The sequence below is a fragment of the Scyliorhinus canicula genome, chromosome 12 (genome assembly GCF_902713615.1).
Source record: "Scyliorhinus canicula chromosome 12, sScyCan1.1, whole genome shotgun sequence".
Classification (NCBI taxonomy): Eukaryota; Metazoa; Chordata; class Chondrichthyes; order Carcharhiniformes; family Scyliorhinidae; genus Scyliorhinus; species Scyliorhinus canicula.
This window is the reverse complement of record NC_052157.1, coordinates 101,618,988-101,636,890: the sequence shown is the minus strand read 5'-3', so window position 1 is coordinate 101,636,890 and position 17,903 is coordinate 101,618,988. Positions and strand designations below refer to the sequence as shown.

Here is a 17,903-nt window from a genome sequence, read left to right as displayed (position 1 = left end):
TTTGAAACCATTGGGTCTTTTTGTGAAACCCAGCCACGGCGAACTGCTATTGGGCTGATGCTTTCCAAATAAGATTGCTGACCTAAAGTTGCCCCTAACTTCGTCTGTCCTATTTCCAGTTCAATATGAGCAGCACGGTAGCGCGAGTGATTAGCACTGTGGCTTCACACTGCCAGGGTCCCAGGTTCGATTTCTTGCTGGGTCACTGTCTGTGCGGAGTCTGCACGTTCTCCCCGTGTGTGCGTGGGTTTCCTCCGGGAGCTCCGGTTTCCTCCCACAGTCCAAAGACGTGCAGGTTAGGTGGATTGGCCATGATAAATTGCCCTTAGTGACCAAAAAAGGTTAGGAGGGGTGATTGGGTTACGGGGATAGGATGGAAGTGAGGGCTTAAGTGGGTTGGTGCAGACCCGATGTGCCGAATGGCCTCCTTCTGCACTGTATGTTCTATGTCTATGTCTATATATTTTGGAAGCCTGACTTCCAACCCTGAATTCTTTCCTCAAACCAGAGATTACAACAGCTTCAAAATCATAAGTCCCACCCCACAAAAAAATCATCGACATGCATCATGAAGATGCCAGAAAGATTTCCTTAAAGATGCCAGTAAAACATTGTCAGATCTGCTTTCAACTGGCAACAGCCTAACTTTAACAAAACTGACCTTACCGAAAAATACCAGACTCTAGACGCATCATTTAATCCATATACACATTTGTTCAACTTCCAGAGTACCCCTTCTGTATTAGCTGCCTCTTTAGGAGGATGGAGGAAAATGTCTCTCTGGAGCTGATGTCCCTGCAAAAAGGTAGCTTTTATATCTATAGATTTGCATTCCCTTGCCTCTGTGGCCAATAGAGCCAAGAAAATCTTTAAAATAATCTTTCCTGCCGAAGGTGAATTTACTCTTAAATCCTGATCTTCTAAGTTTTCTTCAAACCCCTTGACACAAGCCTAGCCTTTGTCTTATAAATTCCATCCGGAAGAACCTATTCTGTGCAAATTCATCTGTGGGATAGATCTCTTTGTCCCCTATCCGGTACTTCCGTGTAGACCCCAAATTCACTCCAACTATGCAGTTCTTGCTGTTTGGCATCTTTGATAACTTTTTCATCTAATTTATTGGAAGCCACCAAAATCTTACGTGCATGTGGGCTTCTACTCCTATTAGTATTCGTAGACTTACTCATAGAACATAGAACAGTACAGCACAGAACAGGCACTTCGGCCCTCGATGTTGTGCCGAGCTTTGTCCAAAACAAAGATCAAGCTATCCCACTCCCTGTCATTCTGGTGTGCTCCATCTGCCTATCCAATAACCGCTTGAAAGTTCCTAAAATATCCGACTCCATTATCACAGCAGGCAGTCCATTACACACCCTAACCACTCTCTGAGTAAAGAACCTACCTCGGACATCCCTCCTATATCTCCCATCCCGAACATTACAGTTATGCCCCCTTGTAACAGCTACATCCACCCGAGGAAATAGTCTCTGAACGTCCCCTCTATCTATCCCCCGCATCATCTTATAAACCTCTATTAAACCGCCTCTCATCCTCCTCCACTCCAAAGAGAAAAGCCCTAGCTCCCTCAACCTTTCCTCATAAGACCTACCCTCCAAACCAGGCAGCATCCACATCCCTCCAATAGTGAGGTGACCAGAATTGCACACAATACTCCAAATATTGTCTCACCAGGGTCATGTATAGTTGCAGCATAACCCCATGGCTCTTAAACACAAGCCCCCTGTTAATAAACGTTAACACACTACAGGCCTACTTCACGGCTCTATCCACTTGAGTGGTAACCTTCAGAGATCTGTGGACATGAACCCCAAGATCTCTCTGTTCCTCCACAATCCCCAGAACCCTGCCGTTGACCCTGTAATCTGCATTCAAATTTGTCCCACCAAAATGATTCACCTCGCACTTATCAGGGTTAAACTCCATCTGCCATTTTTCAGCCCAGCTCTGCATCCTATCAGTGTCCCTTTGCAGCCTCCAACAGTCCTCCCCTCATCCACTATTCCACCAATCTTGGTGTCATCAGCAAATTTACTGACCCACCCTTCAGCCCCCTCCTCTAAGTCATTTAAAAAAAACTCACAAATAGCAGAGGACACAGCACTGATCCCTGTGGTACACCGCTGGTAACTGGTCTTCAGTCTGAAAATTTTCCATCCATCACCACCCTCTGTCTTCTATGTGATAGCCAGTTACTTATCCAATTGGCCAAATTTCCCTCTATCCCATGCCTCCTTACTTTCTTCATGAGCCGACTATGGGGAACCTTATCAAACGCCTTTCTGAAATCCATGTATACGACATCAACTGCTCTACCTTCATCTACACACTTCGTTACCTCCTCAAAGAATTCAATCAAATTTGTGAGGCAAATCACAAATCCGTGTTGACTACCCCGGATTAAGCTGCATCTTTCCAAATGGTCATTAATCCTATCCCTCAGGACCTTTTCCATTAACTTACCGACCACCGAAGTAAGACTAACTGGCCTATAATTAACAGGGTCATTCCTATTCCCCTTCTTGAATAGAGGAACAGCATTCGCCACTCTCCAGTCCTCTGGCACTATCCCCGTGGACAGTGAGGACCCAAAAATCAAAGCCAAAGGCTCAGCAATCTCATCCCTTGCCTCCCAAAGAATCCTAGGATATATGCCATCTGGCACAGGGGATTTGTCGGCCCTCAGGTTTTTCAAAATTGCTCATACATCTTCCCTCAGAACATCTACCTCCTCCAGCCTACCCACCTATATCACACTCTCATCCTCAAAAACATAGCTCCTCTACTTGGTGAACACTGAAGAAAAGTATTCATTCACGTCTCTCCTATTTCTTCTGAAACCTCTGTATGGACTCTGCAAACTACTCCCACCAGATATTTCTGACCCTGCTGTCCCAAATCTCCGCCCACAATGATTCTGTTTCCTGATCTTCTGATACAAGATCCTTTTGCTTTTTCTTAAAAAATTTTTATTAAGGTATTTGTAATTTTATAATAATAACAGTAACGACAGTAAACAATGCAAATCTAAATATAAACATAGTGCATAAATCATCTCCATCCCTAACACGTCCCTCCTACCCTAAACAAAAAATAGCCTAACCCATCCTCCCCCCATTTGAAATCTTTGCCTCCGCTGACAGTTAATTTTCCCCGAAGAAGTCGACAAACAGCTCCGGACGAACCCTAGCGTTGACCGTCTTAGGGCGAACTTGATTTTCTCAAGACTGAGAAACCCAGCCATGTGGTAACCCATTTTGGTGGCTTCGAGTCCCTCCACGCTAGCAATATCCGTCTCTGGGCTACCAGGGAGGCAAAGGCCAAGACATCAGCCTCTCTCGCCCACTGGACTCCTGGATCTTCTGACACTCCAAACATTGGCATCTCTGGACTCGACACCACCCGTGTTTTTAGTCCCGTGGACATGACATCTGCAGAACCCTGCCAGCGTCCCCTAAGCTTCGGGCATGCCTAAAACATATGGACATGATTTGCTGCCCCCCCCACTCCGCACACCTGTCCTCTACCCCAAAAAACTTGCTCATCTGGGCCACCGTCATGTGTGCCCGGTAAACTGCCTTAAATTGTATCAGGCTGAGCCTGCCACATGATGAGAATGTATTGACTCTACTCAAGGCATCCGCCCACAGACCTGCCTCTATCTTTCCTCCTCACTCATCTTCACATTTGCCCTTTAGCTCCTCTATCTGAGTTACCTCCGACGCCATGAGTTCTTTGCAGATATCTGATACTTTCCCCTCTCCCACCCACATTCGGGAAACTACCCTGTCCTGGATTCCCCGTGGCGGTAGGAGCAGAAAGGTCGAAACCTGTCTTCGCAAAAAATCCCGTACCTGCAGATACCTGAATCCGTTTCCTGCTGGCGATTCAAATTTCTCCTCTAACTCCTTCAAACAGGGGAAGCTACAAGATCCTTTCACACTCACATCTTCATGTCCTCCTTTTAACCTGGGCTACTCCTCATTTTCCATTCTGGTTGTCTTTTGAAAATGTGGTGTATCCTGGATTACTAATTTCCCAACCTTGGTCAACTTGTAACCGTGTCCCTGTAATGCCAATTGGATCTCACGTTCATCTCTATTTATGCTGCCCGTTTGTCAATCTTAATGTGAATGCTGCCTTCATCCCGCGGAAGACCCTTGAATTTTATTTATTTTAGTACTGCTCTTTTCATGGATGTTATTTGCTGATGCACTATTACAGTTACACTCTCTGACTCTTCATGTTACATTCTACTTGCACAGTAACGTTTTTAGTTTCAACACCCCCAGTTATAAGATTCTTTTAAAACAGAATGGCGTGGTAATGAATCTGGCAAGTGAACATTCAGAGTCCTGTGTGTGAGTGGACAAAAGTAATGTAAGACCTGGGATGAGTTCTTCTGGCTGTTCACACTGCTGGGGGTGTCCCGGCAACGTGGGGTGGATTCACACCGGCGGGACCAGAAGATGCCGCTGCCGGCCAACGATGGACCACCTCCCACCGCTGAGCAACACGTCATGGGGAGGCCAGAGAATCTCGCCCTGGTGTTTTGTGTTTCTTCTCTGATCTCAATCAGCCCACTTGTCTTTGTGTAGCAGGAGGATAATGTACAGCAATAAGATAGAGAGAAAGGAAGTGTTTGTGTGTGTGTGCAGGAGCGAGGAGTGAAAAGGATGTTTGTGGATTGCTGAATGTGAGTGTGAGGATGGTGAGATTTGAGCAGCCTCTGGTGGCAGCAAAAGCCTACTGCACCTGGTATTCCCAGGCGGTCTCCCATCCAAGTACTAACCAGGCCTGAATCTGCTTAGCTTCCGCGATCAGACGAGATCGGGCGTTTTCAGACTAGTATGGCCGTAGGCAATCACTGTCTCCTTTTCTACCTAGTTAAAGGCCACAGTCCTGGTATTAATATTATTTGATAGCATTCTACTCTATCAAAGGATTTTTTTTTTCATTTTACCCCTTCCCCACCTCATTCTCTCAGGGCTCTGTCCCCAGACACATCTTACAAGCTTTTACCTTCTTCAGGAACCTAGGAACAGAAGTCACTTATTTGGCCCTTTGAGTCTATCCAACCATGGAATGAATCCTGGCTGATCTGCCATCTAACTCCATTTTGATGCTTTTCCCCCCCACCAAACATCATCATCATTACCTTCGGTGAACAACTATCTCCGAATCTCCATTCAAAATTTACCATTCATCTGGCATTAATTGCCTGCTTAGGAAGGGATTTCCCAACTTCCACCACTCTTTGCATGTGGGATCATTTTTGAATTTCCCTCCTGAAAGATCAAGCTATAATTTTTAAGAGTATGCCCTGTAGTTCTGGACTCCCCACCTGTGAAAATAATCTGTCCTATCTGGTCCTTTTAATACTTCAAAGACATTCATCAAATCATTTGTTAATCTGTTATATAGAATACAGTCGATTTTGTATAATCTTTCCTCATGATTTAGCCATTAAGAGTCCAGTTATAAATATACGTTGCACTCCCTCCTACTTATCTTTCCTCAGCAGTGGAGCCTGGAACTGCTCCCAGTACTCAAAGTGTGGTTTAACCAGGACTTTGTACCTTGTACTGAAGCATGATTATTACCCCCTTTTCTTTAGTTCTATCTATTAAGGCGAGCAGTGTATTAGTCTTTCTGGTTATTTTATGACATCTTCATGATGTTGTAGAATCATGGGGGTCACACAACGGTTACAGTGCAGAAGGAGGCCATTCGGCCCATCGAGTCTGCACCGGCCCACTTAAGCCCTCACTTCCATCCTATCCCCGTAACCCAATAACCCCTCCTAACCTTTTTGGTCACGATAGGCAATTTATCATCGCCAATCCACCTAACCCCGCACGTCTTTGGACTGAGGAAGGAAACTGGAGCACCCGGAGGAAATCCACGCAGACACAGGGAGAACGTGGCAATTGGCCGTCATGAATTGACTCCATATAGGGCTGTGTCCATCGTGGAAGCAGATGACCTTGAGCGAATTGACGATGACCAACGGATTCATCGATACATCCAGAAGGGATTTCCACACATCCTGCACTTGTGGGCCGACTGGGGAGGACACAAGAAGAAGGCAACGCAAATTGACCACCTCTGGAACAAGGAGCGGGAGCTCATCAAGACCCACACCGAGAAAGCTGAGGAATTGTTTAAATCACAGAACTTTTTCTCTAAAATATGGAATTGGGGACTGAATACTAATATCCATCCATGGATATGCATTATTTTGTACATTGTTGTATTTCTGCAGCTGTTTATATTGCTCATCTTTTTTACTACGCTCTGTTGCCCCAGACGCCGCATTAGGGAATGGCACAAAGACAGTCGCCCCCTTGATAAAAAGGAACTGTTACAGCTCTAACCTGTTGACCATTCCACACCCAGGCCTGACTCCAACAAGTTCAGCATGTCTATTTAATGGCCTATTCTTGGGCTAGCCAAGAGCCAAAATGGGGGATTGAAGGGGGTGTCCAGCAACGAGACCTCTTAAAACTGAATAGCTAGGATGCCACTAGAGTAGTTTTACATAAGATAGTTTATTAAGGACTGAGATTTAATTAAAAAGTGTACTGGATAATTATTATTAACCATTAAACTTGTATTTTAGGACATAGCAGTGATAATCATGTAAACATAGAACAAACAGTGCAGAGGGAGGCCATTCGGCCCATTGAGTCTGCACCAACCCACTTAAGCAATCACTGCCACCCTATCCCCGTAACCCAATAACCCTCCTAACCTTTTTGGTCACTAAGGACAATTTATCATGGCCAATCCACCTAACCTGCACGTCTTTGGACTGTGGGAGAAAACCGGAGCACCCGGAGGAAACCCACGCAGACATGGGGAGAACGTGCAGACTCCGCACAGACAGCGACCCAGCAGGGAATCGCACCTGGAACCCTGGCACTGTGAAGCCACAGTGCTATTCACTTCTGCTACCGTGCTGCCCCTCTGTGCCTACTCTGGCAGCAGTGTATGATGGGATTTAGGCTAGTTAACCTGCCCATGTTTTTGAGACACACGAGATGTATGGTCAGCAGATTACATAGTAAATAGGTATTGTTATATACATTTTATTGAGGTATTTATGGTTTTATGACAATAACAGAATAAACAATGTACATGCAAATATAAACATAGTGAAAAGCCGGTTTTGCTCCCTTACAGGTCCTACCTTTACTGACCCCCTACTCTAAACTAAGCTAAACCCCAACCGCCCCCCGCCCCCTTCTGCTGACGGTTAATTTTCCCCAAAGAAGTCGACAAACAGCTGCCACCTCTGGACGAACCCTAACAGTGACCCTATCAAGGCGAACTTGATTTTCTCCAAATAGAGAAGCTAGCCATGTCTAATAGCCAGGTCTCCGCCTTTGGGGGCTTTGGATCCCTCCAAGCTAATAGTATCTGCCTCCGGGCTACCAGGGAAGCAAAGGCTAGAACGTCTGCCTCTTTCTCCTCCTGGATTCCCGGCTCTTCCGACACTCCAAAAATCGCCACCTCTGGACTCGGTGCCAAACTTGATTTCAACACTTTGGACATGATATCCGCAAACCCCTGCCAGAATCCCTTAAGCTTCGGGCATGCCCAGAACATATGGACATGGTTCGCTGACCCTCTCGCACACCTTGCGCACCTATCTTCTACCCCAAAGAACCCGCTCATCTGGGCCACTGTCATGTGAGCCCAATGAACGACATTGAAGTGTATCAGGCTGAGCCTGGCACATGATGTGGACGTGTTGACTCTGCTCAATGCGTCCGCCCAGAGACCATCCTCTATCTCTCCTCCTATCTCTTCTTCCCACTTGGGGTTCAACTCCTCGGTCTGCGTCTCCTCTGACCCCATAAGCACCTTGCAAATGTCGGAAACCCTTCCTTCTCCCACCCACATTCTGGAAACTACCCCGTCCTGTATCCCCCTTGGCGGTAGGAGCAGGAAGGTTGAGACCTGCCTGCGTAAGAAGTCCAGCGCCTGCAGGTACCTAAACTAAGTTCCACTCGTCAATCCAAATTTCTCGTCCTGCACCCTCAGGCTGGAAAAGCTCCCCTCTATAAACATATCTCCCCATCCTCTGAATCCCTGCTCTCTGCCATCTCCGGTTCCCTCCATCCAGCATTCCCGGGGCAAATTGGAGACCAGACCGATGCTCCCTCCGCTCCTACATGTCTCCTCTATTGGATTGGATTGGATTGGATTTGTTTATTGTCACGTGTACCGAGGTACAGTGAAAAGTATTTTTCTGCAAGCAGCTCAACAGATCATTCAGTACATTGGAAGAAAGGGAATTGAACAGAATTCAAGAAAGTACATGAGAATACATAATAGGGCTACACAATATATACAATGTAACTACATAAGCATTGGCATCGGATGAAGCAGACAGGGTGTAGTATTAATGAGGACAGTCCATAAAAGGGTCGTTTAGGAGTCTGGTGACAGTGGGGAAGAAGCTGTTTTTGAGTCTGTTCGTCCGTGTTCTCAGACTTCTGAATCTCCTGCCCGATGGAAGAAGTTGGAAAAGTGAGTAAGCCGGGTGGGAGGGATCCTTGATTATGCTGCCTGCTTTCCCCCGGCAGCGGGAGGTGTAGATGGAATCGATGGATGGGAGGCAGGTTCGTGTGATGGACTGGGCGGTATTCACGACTCTCTGAAGTTCCTTGCGGTCCTGGGCCGAGCAGTTGCCATACCAGGCTGTGATGCAGCCCGAGAGGATGCTCTCTATAGTGCATCTGTAAAAGTTGGTATTGCCCCCAGACTCTCAGGGCTGCCACCACCACGGGGCTGGTGGAGTACCGGAGCGCGTCCCACGTTCGGAAATTGTCCTTCATTTGATCTACTAATCGGGCCAAATTTAACTTGTGTAGCCGTTCCCATTCCCGCGCCACCTGAATGCCTAGGTACCGAAAGCTTCCCGCTACCACCCTAAACGGCAGCTCTCCCAATCACCTCTCTTGTCCTCTTGCCTGGATCGCAAACATCTCACTTTTCCCCATATTCAGTTCATTACCTGTAAACCGGCCAAATTTCCCCCAGAATCCTCATAATTTCTTCAATCCCTTCCAGTTGGTCTGAAACATATAGGAGCAGGTTGTCTGCGTATAGCAAGAGTCTGTGTTCCACTCCCCCCACCCCACCCCCGGATCAGCCCCTTGAGGCTCTCAGTTTAATTGCCAGTGGCTCTATGGCCAATGCGAACAGCAGTGGGGAGGGGGCATCCCTGTCTCGTTCCCCCGATGCAGCCTGAAATAGTCCGATGTTGATTTGCTCGTCCGTACGCTCACAACAGGAGCCTGATACAGCAGCCTGACCCAGTCAATGAAGCCCCGCCCAAATCCAAACCGCCCCATTACCTCCCACAGTTATTCCCATACCACCCGATCAAATTCCGTCTCTGCGTCCATTGCGACCATTATCTCCACGTCCCTACCTTCTGGGGGCATCATAATCACATTTAACAACCTTAGGCCACCAACTGCCTACCCTTAAATCTCGTCTGACCTTCCTCAATCACGTCCGGAACACAGTCTTCAATCCTAGAGGACAAGATTTTGGCCAACAGTTTGGCGTCACATTTAGTAGGGATATCGGCCTATGGGACCCGCATAGCTCCGGGTCCTTGTCCTGCTTCAGGATCAATGAGATAGTGGCCTGTGACATCGTCGGGGGAAGCACCCCACGCTCCCTTGCCTCATTGAATGGCCTCATCAACAGCGAACCCAATATCCCAGAGAACTTTTTATAAAACTCCACAAGGTACCCGTCTGGCCCTGGGGCTTTACCCGTCTGCATGGCCTTCAGGCACTCTGCTATTTCCTCCAACCGGATCGGGGCTCCCAGCCCTTCTACCAATCCCCGTCCACCTTTGGGAACTTCAGTCCCCCTAAAAAGTGCCTCATCCCCTCCGGCCCAGCTGGGGGTTCCGACTCATACAACCTGCTGTAAAACTCTTTCAACACCTTATTAACCCCTGCTGAAACTCCGACCAGGTTCCCGTCCCCGTCCTTCACGTTCCCAATCTCCACGGCTGCCTCGCTCTTTCTGAGCTGCTGCGTGAGCATTCTGCTGGCCTTTTCTCCATGTTCATAAATCACCCCTCTCGTCTTCCTCAACTACTCCACTGCCTTCCCTGTAGTTTTTAAAAAAAATAATTTTTATTGGAATTTTTTACAGAAAATATAAAATATAATGACAAACAATGAAATGCAACAAAATAACCCATAATAACTGTAACACCCCCCAGACTGTATCAACGCATGTATCACATTTCCCCCACCCCCCCCCCAACCCCAATGAACAACAAGAGAACTTAAAAATAAATTTAAATTAAATAAACAAACATAGTCATCGTCCCCCCCCCCTCTTTCCCCCCCCCCCCCTTTTCCCTCCCCCTTCCCCCCCCTCCCCCCCGGGTTGCTGCTGCTACTGTCCCCGTACCCTATCATTGAGCCAGAAAGTCGAGGAAAGGTTGCCACCGCCTAAAGAACCCTTGTACCGATCCTCTCAGGGCGAATTTGACCTTCTCTAGCTTAATAAAACCCGCCATGTCATTGGTCCAGGTCTCCACGCTTGGAGGCCTCGCATCCTTCCATTGTAGCAAGATCCTTCGCCGGGCTACTAGGGACGCAAAGGCCAGCACACCGGCCTCGTTCGCCTCCTGCACTCCCGGCTCCACCCCAACCCCAAAAATCGCGAGTCCCCGTCCTGGCTTGACCCTGGATCCCACCACCCTTGACACTGTCCTCGCCACCCCCTTCCAGAACTCCTCCAGTGCCGGGCATGCCCAGAACATATGGGCATGGTTCGCTGCACTCCCCGAGCACCTGACACACCTGTCTTCACCCCCAAAGAACCTACTCATCCTCGTCCCAGTCATGTGGGCCCGGTGCAGCACCTTGAATTGGATGAGGCTAAGCCGCGCACACGAGGAGGAAGAATTAACCCTCTCCAGGGCATCAGCCCATGTCCCGTCTTTGATCTTTTCCCCCAGTTCCCCCTCCCACTTAGCTTTCAGCTCCTCTACTGACGCCTCCTCCACCTCCTGCATAACCTAGTAGATATCAGATATCTTCCCCTCTCCGACCCAGACCCCTGAAAGCACCCTGTCACTCACCCCCCTCGCGGGAAGCGAAGGCAATCCCTCCACCTGCCGTCTAGCAAATGCCTTTACCTGCAGATACCTGAACATGTTTCCCGGGGGGAGCCCAAATTTCTCCTCCAACTCCCCCAGGCTCGCAAACCTCCCATCAATAAACAGGTCCCTCAGCTGTCTGATGCCCGCTCTGTGCCAACCCTGAAATCCCCCATCAATGTTCCCCGGGACGAACCTATGGTTCCCCCTTAACCGAGCCTCCATCGAGCCCCCCACTTCTCCCCTATGTCGCCTCCACTGCCCCCAAATCTTGAGGGTAGCCGCCACCACCGGACTCGTGGTATACCTCGTGGGAGGGAGCGGCCACGGCGCCGTTACCAAGGCCCCCAGGCTTGTATCTCCACAGGACGCCCTCTCCACCCGTTTCCATGCTGCCCCCTCCCCCTCCATCACCCACTTGCGCACCATCGACACATTGGCCACCCAATAATACCCCGAGAGATTGGGTAACGCCAGCCCCCCACCATCCCTACCCCACTCCAAGAAGACCCTCTTCACCCTCGGGGTCCCATGCGCCCAAACAAAGCTCATGATGCTGCTAGTCACCCTTCTAAAAAAGGCCCTAGGGATAAAGATGGGCAAACACTAAAAAAGGAACAAGAACCTTGGGAGAACCGTCATTTTGACGGACTGCACTCTACCCGCCAACGATAGCGGCACCATGTCCCACCTTTTAAATTCCTCCTCCATCTGCTCCACCAGCCTGGTAAAATTAAGCTTATGGAGAGTCCCCCAACTCCTGGCCACCTGCACCCCCAGGTATCTGAAACTCTTCACTGCCCTCTTAAACGGGAGTCTCCCAATTCCCTCCTCCTGATAACCCGGGTGTACTACAAATACCTCGCTCTTGCCTAAATTTAACTTATAGCCCGAGAAGCCCCCAAATTCCGCTAACAGCTCCATCACCCCCGGCATTCCCCCTTCTGGATCCGCCACATACAACAGCAGGTCGTCCGCATACAGCGATACACGATGTTCCTCCCCACCCCGCACCATAAGACCATAAGACCATAAGACATAGGAGTGGAAGTAAGGCCATTCGGCCCATCGAGTCCACTCCGCCATTCAATCATGGCTGATGGGCATTTCAACTCCACCTACCAGCATTCTCCCCGTAGCCCTTAATTCCTCGCGACATCAAGAATTTATCTATCTCTGCCTTGAAGCCATTTAGCGTCCCGGCCTCCACTGCACTCCGCGGCAATGAATTCCACAGGCCCACCATTCTCTGGCAGACCCCTCCATCTCCCTGACTCTCTCAACGCCATAGCCAAAGGTTCAATCGCCAATGCAAAGAGCAAGGGGGACAGGGGGCATCCCTGCCTGGTCCCAGGGTAGAGCCTAAAGTACTCCTTTCATTGGTAACTACACTTGCCATCGGAGCCGCGTAGAGCAGCCTCACCCATTTGATGAATCCCTCCCCGAATCCGAACCGCTCCAGCACCTCCCACAGGTACCCCCACTCAACTCTATCAAACGCTTTCTCTGCATCCAGCGCCACCACTATCTCCGCCTCCCCCTCCACTGCCGGCATCATAATAACATTTAGCAGTCTCCGCACATTCGTGTTGAGCTGCCGTCCTTTGACAAATCCTGTCTGATCCTCGTGTATCACCCCTGGCACCCAGTCCTCTATCCTGGTGGCCAAGATCTTCGCCAGCAACTTAGCGTCAACATTGAGGAGCGAGATAGGCCTGTATGATCCACACTGCAAGGGGTCCTTATCCCGCTTCAGGATCAGAGAGATCAGTGCCCGCGACATCGTCGGGGGTAAAGCCCCCCCCCTCCCATGCCTCATTGAAGGCTCGTACCAAAAGGGGGCCCACCAGATCCGCATACTTTTTATAAAATTCCACCGGGAACCCGTCTGGCCCCGGAGCCTTACCTGACTGCATTTGTCCAATCCCCCTGACTAGCTCCTCCAACTCTATCGGCGCCCCCAACCCCTCTACCAGCTCCTCTTGAACCCTTGAGAAACATAGCCTGTTCATGAAGCTCTCCATGCCCCCTCTCCCCATCGGAGGTTCCGACCAGTACAGTTCCTCGTAGGAGTCCCTAAAGACCCCATTTACTTCTGTCCCCTTCTGCACTACATTCCCACCCTTATCCGTCACTCCACCAATTTCCCTAGCCGCATCTCGCCTACGGAGCTGATGCGCCAACATCCTGCTCGCCTTCTCCCCATACTCATATACCGCGCCCTGCGCCCTCCTCCACTGTGTCTCCGCCTTTCTGGTGGTCAACAAGTCAAATTTTGCCTGCAAACTGCGCCGTTCCCCCAGCAACCCCTCCTCCGGTGCCTCTGCGTATCTCCTGTCCACATCCAGGAGCTCCCCCACCGTCTCTCCCTCTCCTTCCTCTCCCTCCTTTCCCTATGGGCCCGGATGGAGATCAGCTCCCACCGGATCACTGCTTTCAGAGCCTCCCAAACCATCCCCACCGTGTCGTGGTATCAAGATACCCCTCAATACTTCCCCGGACCCTCCTACACACCTCCTCATCAGCCAGCATCCCCACATCCTGGCGCCAGAGCGGGCGCTGGTCCCGCGCCTCCCCATCTCCAGATCAACCCAGTGCGGAGCATGGTCTGAAATCGCTATGGCCGAATACTCTGCATCCTGCACCTTCGGGATCAATCCCCTGCTCAGGACGAAAAAATCTATTCGGGAATAAACCCTATGGACATGGGAGAAAAAGGAATACTCCCGCGCTCTCGGCCTCCCAAACCTCCAGGGGTCCACCCCTCCCATCTGGTCCATGTATCCCCTCAGCACTTTGGCCGCCGCCGGTCTCCTACCCGTCCTTGAACTGGACCGGTCCAGTGGGGAATCCAGCACTGTGTTAAAGTCTCCCCCCATGATCAGGCCCCCTACCTCCAGGTCCGGAATGCGGCCCAACAAGCGCCTCATGAAGCCAGCATCATCCCAATTCGGGGCATATACATTAACCAGCACCACCTTCTCTCCCTGCAGCCTACCCTTCACCATAATATATCTGCCCTCCTTGTTCGACACCACCTCAGCCGCCTCGAACGCCACCCTCTTCCCCACCAGAATCGCCACCCCCCGGTTCTTCGCGTCCAATCCTGAGTGAAAAACCTGCCCACCCACCCCTTCCTCAGACGAACCTGGTCTGCCACCTTCAAATGGGTCTCCTGGAGCATAGCCACGTCCGCCTTCAGCCCCTTCAGATGAGAAAATACCCTAGTTCTCTTAGCCGGCCCATTCAGCCCCCTCACGTTCCAGCTAATCAGCCGGATCAGAGGGCAACCTGCCCCTTTCCCCCGCCGGCTAGCCATAGCTTATCGACTGCTCGCCCCAGGCCAGCACACCCCGCTCGACCCGTTCCCCATGGCGATAACGCCTCTCCTCTACCCCCCCGGCCCACACCAGCTCCTTCCTGGCCATTCCAGCAGCAACCCGGTATTTCCCCCCCCCCCCCCCCCCCCCCCCCCCCCCCCCCCCCCCCCCGGCAAGGCTAGGACCCCTCCTAGCTGCGACGCACCCTCCATGGTACTTCGTGAGTCAGCTGACTTCTGCTGACCCCGGCAGCTCCCGGCATGGGGTCATCCCCCTCTTGCCACACCTCCTTGGCACCGCTTCAGCGTGGGAAAGAAAACCAGTAGAGGCCACGTCCCCACCTCCAGCTCCGCCCCCCCGCCCCGCAGCGCGGGAAACCAGAGGAAAGCCCGCGCTTTCACACTGCCACACCCCACCCTTCTGACGCAGCTCCCCAAAATCCAGTTTCACCCCAACCACCAGCCCCGTACAGAAGAGAACATATAAAACACAAACCCCCAACATTCCTCACATACCCCACAACCATACCCAACAGACAGACCCACCCGGAAACAGAGCAAAAAGAAAACCAGCATAAAAAACACGTGTCAAAATTGAAGAACAGCAACAGCGAAAACAGCAACGGCCATAGTGTGTCCCCAGACCCTAGTTCGAGCCCAGCTTCTCCGCCTGTACAAAGGCCCACGCCTCTTCCGGGGACTCGAAGTCGTGGTGCCGGTCCTTATATGTCACCCACAGACGCGCAGGCTGCAGCATTCCAAATCGTCCGGTTGAACCCGGCCCACCGCTTTGCCACCTCCGCACTCCAGTCCTGGTAGATTCGCACTACCGAATTCTCCCGCTTGCTGCTCCTCTCTTTCTTGGCCCAGCGCAGCACACACTCTCGGTCACTGAATCGATGGAACCGCACCAGCACCGCCCGCGGGGGTTCATTTGCCTTAGGCCTCCTGGCCAGCACTCTGTGAGCTCCCTCAAGCTCCAGGGACAAATGGAAGGACCCCGCTCCCATCAACGAGCTCAACATTGTGGTCACGTACGACGGGAGATCCGACCCCTCCAGCCCCTCCGCCAGGCCCAGGATCCTCAAATTCTTTCGCCTCGTGCAAACGTCCAGCTCCTCCAAGCAGTCTTGCCACTTTTTGTGAAGTGCCTCGTGCAACTCCACTTTCCCCACGAGGACCACGGCCTCCTCCTCCCGCTCAGCGGCCTGCTGCTGCAACTCCCGAATGGACACCTCCTGGGCCGCCTGGGTCCCAAGCAGCTTGTTGGTAGTCGCATTCAGGGAGTCCAGCAACTCAGCCTTCAGTTCCGCAAAACAGCGTAGAAGAGAGGCTTGCTGCTCCTGCGCCCACTTCTACCAGTCCTCGGGTGTTCCGCCGGCCGCCATTTTGTTCTTCTTCCCCCACTTTTCTTGGGGAGCTGCTGCAGCTTTTTCCTTTATCCCACTCCGGGTGAGCACCATAAATTATGGGGAGTGCTCCTCTAGACACCTTCCCCCACCAGGATTCGTCGAGGCAGCACCGTTTGGGGCCCTCAAATCGGCCAAAAAGTCCTTAAGTAGCGGGAGCTGCCGAACGTGCGGCTTAGCTCCGCATAGCCGCAACTGGAAGTCCGCCTTCCCTGTGGTTAACAAGCCAAACTCCTCCTGTAGCCTCCGTCGCTCCCTTAGAAGCCCTGCCTCTGGAGTCTCCGCATACCTCCTGTCGACCTGCACTATCTCTTTTATCAGTCGGTCCATCTCTGCTCTGTCTGGCTTCTCCTTGTAGGCCTGTATCGAAATCAGCTCCCCTCTAACCACCGCCTTCAATGCCTCCCAGACCACGGCCGCCAAAACTTCACCCATGTCATTAACTTCCAGGTAGTTCTGAATAAATATCCTCAGCCGCCCACTCACCTCTTCAACAGCTAAAAGTCCCACATCCAACTTCCCGTGCAGGCTAGCTGCACTCCTTGCTAACTTGTAGGTCAACCCAGTGCGGGGCATGATCAGAGATTGTGATCGCCGAATACCCTGTGTCCACTACCTCCGTTAGTAAAGCCACCCCATTTGCTCCACAAACGCCATTAGCTCCTTTGCCATTGCTGGCACCCTGCCTGTCCTTGAGCTCAACCGGTCGAGCCCAGGGTCGATGACTGTGTTAATGCCCCCCCCCCATGACTAACATATGCAAATCCAGGTCCGGGATCTTCCCCAACATTCTCTTTAAGAACTCCACATCATCCCAATTTGACGCGTACACATTCACCACTACCACCGGCAGCCCCTCCAGCTTCCCACTGACCATAATGTACCGGCCTCCCACATCCGCAACTATTCTTCCCACCTCGAATAACACTCACTTATTAATCAGGATCGCGACCCCTTTAGTCTTAGAGTCCAGGCCCGAGTGAAAAACCTGTCCGACCCATCCCTTCCTTAATCTAATCTGCTCAGTTACTCTAAGGTACGTCTCCTGTAACATTACCACATCCGCCTTCAGTCCCCTCAAATGCGCAAACATGCGTGCCCTCTTAACCGGCCCATTTGGCCCTCTTACGTTCCATGTGATCAGCCTGGTTCGGGAGCTTATCGCCCCCCCCCCCCCCCCCCCCCCCAGCCTTCGTCAATCAGCCATCACCTTCTTAGGCCAATCTCTAGCCCGCATCCTGCGCATCCACTGGCCCGCCCCCAGGCAGCTTCTGCCCCCGATCTGCATTCTGTCCCACAGCAAAAGTCCCTCCCCGTCAGCAGGACATTTCCACCCCCCGATCCCCCCGAGTAACAGCACTATGTAAACCAACCCCTTCAACAAGCATAACATCTGCTCACCCCCACTGCGCTTCCGTGAGCTAGCCCGCCCAGCTAGCTTGATCACCCTGCCCATGGCGCCAGACATTCTCCCACCTATTGTTCCCTTCTCCCACCTATTTTCCCTACCCCCCTCCCCCCTACCTTCTTCCAGCTCGGACAGACAAATGCAAAAGAAAAACAATCCCAACACAATTGCCCAAAAATAAATCACAAAAATCAAAGAAAAGATCAAACAAAAGGTCCAACATCTAACAATCACACCTCCATCCCCCATCAGTGCAAATGTAAACTTTAACTCAATCAGCTCTGCAACAAGCCCCAAATCAATACAGAAGGCATTACAAATAACGTCGGAAAAACAAGAAACTTATTTTTCACATGACATCCCCCAGTAACTTCTCGAACATGCCCGCTATGTATGCCCCTGCGGCCGTTCCTTCGGACCCCTCCGGGAGACCAACGATTCTCAAGTTCTGCCGGCAGGGCCTGTTCTCTAGGTCCTCCACCTTCTCCAGAAGTCTTTTCTGCTGGTCTCTCAGCATCCCCACCTCCAACTCCAGTGTTGTTTGACGTTCCTCCTGCTCAGCCAGCGCCTTCTCCACTTTCTGGATCGCCCGGTCTTGGG

The 17,903-nt window shown here is 51.2% G+C and overlaps 1 non-coding gene across 1 annotated transcript; it reads right to left on the bottom strand.

Annotated features, from left to right (window-relative positions):
- Positions 1-4,764: 4,764 nt before the first annotated feature.
- On the bottom strand, positions 4,765-4,883 carry LOC119975329. The gene has a single exon (XR_005462745.1). It is a non-coding gene; the product is annotated as a 5S ribosomal RNA (ribosomal RNA).
- Between the last annotated feature and the right edge of the window lie 13,020 nt (positions 4,884-17,903).